This window comes from Myotis brandtii, unplaced genomic scaffold (genome assembly GCF_000412655.1).
Source record: "Myotis brandtii unplaced genomic scaffold, ASM41265v1 scaffold483, whole genome shotgun sequence".
Classification (NCBI taxonomy): Eukaryota; Metazoa; Chordata; class Mammalia; order Chiroptera; family Vespertilionidae; genus Myotis; species Myotis brandtii.
The window spans coordinates 783242-786285 of NW_005368456.1; the positions used below are offsets into that span (position 1 = coordinate 783242).

Genomic DNA, 3044 nt, shown 5'->3' on the forward strand with positions numbered 1-3044 from the left:
CACCCCCACTTCTGGGCAAATGGCCTCCCTCCATGTCACTGGCTAGCTTCAGAAAACTCCCATCCTTCAAAAAGCCCCGATCAAAGGGCCATCACTGTCCGCTCTCCAGGGACCAGGAAATCAAACTCCTTTTCCTGAGCCCATTAAATGGTTATCCACGCCTTTCCCCCAGCACTCAGCACTTTCTGTCTAGGGTCAGGTTCGGCTCCTCGGTGGTCTGAGCGCTCTCTGAAGGCAAGAACTGGGCCTTATCTGCCTCTCCGACCTAAAAACCCACCAATGCCCCCTGGCACACAGTGGGCCCTGGAGAAATGCTGGAGAACGGAAATTAGGAATTGGGAGCCATTTATTTTCATTACAGTTCAGCCTCTAGTGACTGACTTCCGGGGAGGCCCTCCTTCTCCCTGTACCTCAGTTGCCCCAACTGTAAAATGGGGGCTTTGATAACTGGATTCCTAGGCCCCTTCCATGGTGACAACTAGGATTCCGCGAAAGCTCTAAGCAGCTGGGTGTGGCCCCGCCCCCTGCGCGCCCAGAAAGGCCCAGGCTGGGGTCACACAGGGAAGGGCTCCGACCCCGCCCAGACCGCGATCTGAGCTTCCCGAAAAACTCGGGGTCTCCCTTCAATGGCGTGTACCCCGTGATTGCACCGCGGGCCCTTCCGCCTGGACAGGGCGCACACTCCACACCCTGCGCCTGCGCTGCTGCCACCCTAGAGGCGCTCGCACCCAGGGAGGCTGGGGGTTCCTGAGGCACCCGTGGGTGGAGGGTGGGGGGGAAGGAAGGGGGATTTGCAACAATACCTCTGGGAGGAGGCAGCCAGGACAGCGGCAGCAGTGGCGGCTGGAGGCGGAGGCTAAGGCGTAGAAGGAGGTGCCCAGGCACTCCCCCTCCCATTGTCCCCAGCCCCGCGCCCCACAGCGTGTCCCGCGCCCCGGACTGTGCAACCAGCCCTTACCTTGCAGCGCTGGGCTGTCCCCCTGCTCGCTAAAGCTACTCATCCCAGGAAAGCTCAGGCGGGGCTGGGAGCAAACCCACAGACAAAAAGTGAAACGTGGGCAGGGCTGGAGCGACTGCTTGTTGGTGCCCTTCCCCTCCTTCCTTCCCACCGTCCCCACCCCTCCCCTCGGTCTCCCCTGGTGCCCTGAGAGCTGGACGCTGACGTCAGGGGCCTGAATTCCTGACTTTGCCTGCACGCATTAGACCCTGTAAGGTATGGGAAGATGGGTGCCCGGGAGCCGCGCGGCACTGCCTGCTGGGGGAGGGGCGCCCGTGGTGGGCAGGGGCTGTGCCAACAGGTGGGCGCACAGCAGACATTTTATTTCCTGGAAATGAGAGGAGGGGGCGCCCGCGGCCGGCAGGGGCTGTGCCAAAAGGTGGGCGCACAGCGGACATTTTATTTCCTGGAAATGAAAGGAGGGGACCTAGGGATGCAGGGAGCTCGCAGAGGAGGAAGAGAAAGGAGGTGTGGAGGCTTTGCCTGCACTGGAGGAAGAGGAAGAAGATGTAGAAGGAGGAAGCGGCCGAGTCGAGGGGCTGTTTAAGAAATGGGAGAACCTGCATCTGCCCTTAAAGGCGCCAACTTAGGGCGCTGAGTCTGAGCAGCAGAGATCCTGCTCAGATTCCTTCCGAGATCTGGGTCCTGAGCCTCTCCCTGGATTCCCAACAGGACTCCTAACGTACAGGAGGTCGGAGCTGGCTAAGACCAACATCCAATCCGTCCACTTCCCACGTGAGAAAACTGACGCTCTCCGAAGAGAAATGACTTGTACAGAGTCACACACGCCACCGACCCAGGCGCGGGACCTGGGTGTTCAAACTCACAATCCCAGTTCCCTCCTCCAGTCAGAGCCCTGACTCCCTCCTTCCCACAGAGAGAGAACCAGGTTAGATGTCAGCGGGCCACGCAGACCACCCAGTGAAGAGAATTCCAACTTCCTTTGGCCCGGAATCAGTTCCTGGAAGGTCTGATTGACAACCCTGAAGGACAATGACGTTGCTTCCAGGCCACTTCCTCTGTCCTAGGCTCAAATAAACGAACCCCTGGAGTTTAGCGTTTATTTTACAGCCTGGTCCTGAAGCCCAGAAACTTTTTTCTGTGCTTATATCTCCAAAAAGAAATCAGCGAACTGGGTGAACTGATTTGAATAAAAGCAAGCCTGTTCTTGGAAAGTTAGAGTTGAATTTTCCCCTCTGACATTTGTAAATGTGCGCACTCATGGAAACCACCATTTACTATGCCAAGGAGTTATAATGTGCAGCAGCCATTGCCTGGGAGGTGGTCCAAGGCCGGGGACTTTGTTTCCTTGTATTTCTATCCTATTGATATCTACAATAATAATCCCTCACTTTGGCACATCATTAAAGCAGTTTATCAAAGCTTCATGTTAGATAGGACAAAGCATAGTCCCCCTTTTACATTTGAGTGAAAAGGTAAAGTGACTTGCCCAACACAAGCGCCTAAACTCACCTCTACCCATCCAAGTCACCTGACTAATCCCAGGATATTTCCACAGAACAGGAAGCCCTGACCTCCAGCAGGACTTAATTCCCATTCATGAATGTTGAGAGTACACTGAGTTGCCTATACATGAAACTTCCAAAACTTGGTTCTAATGGGATTTGGTGGAATTTTTTGACCAAGAATTAAAGAAATAAATGTAGAAACTTATATTATTGCACTTAATGTTTATTTAATGCCTTCCTTATGCAAGCTCTTTGAATTCCTGGGTTCAAATTGCTTAATCTCTCTTCCTCTCAAATTCTTACCTACACGTACAAAAATAGGAAGATAGTAGCAGAGTAGGTCAAGAGTATCTAGTCCATGCAATAATGAAATAGTTTTCTTTTTGCAACTAACATAGTTTGAAATTTAAAAAAAAAAATGAACTCTTAAGGGAGATTTTGTTAAATCTCCTAAAAAGATCATAACTTATTCCAACACAATTCTACCTTCAACATTTCAGCAAACCCATATTCTAAGGGGTAGTGTTTAGTATGAAAAACACCTGGTATCACACAAAGTAAGAATGGATTTACCCAAA

General features: G+C 52.3%; 1 protein-coding gene and 1 long non-coding RNA gene across 2 annotated transcripts in view; one reads left to right on the forward strand and one right to left on the reverse strand.

Annotated features, from left to right (window-relative positions):
- The window catches only part of LPP (LIM domain containing preferred translocation partner in lipoma), a 698664-nt gene extending 697641 nt beyond the window's left edge, over positions 1 to 1023 (reverse strand). Inside the window, exon 1 of the mRNA XM_014547744.1 lies at positions 959 to 1023. The gene's annotated coding sequence lies outside the window, so the exon portion shown is untranslated. The remainder of the gene's footprint in view (positions 1 to 958) is intronic.
- On the forward strand, positions 997 to 2671 carry LOC106727821. The gene is made up of 2 exons (XR_001364075.1): positions 997 to 1079; positions 1670 to 2671. It is a non-coding gene; the product is annotated as an uncharacterized LOC106727821 (long non-coding RNA).
- Positions 2672 to 3044: the final 373 nt, after the last annotated feature.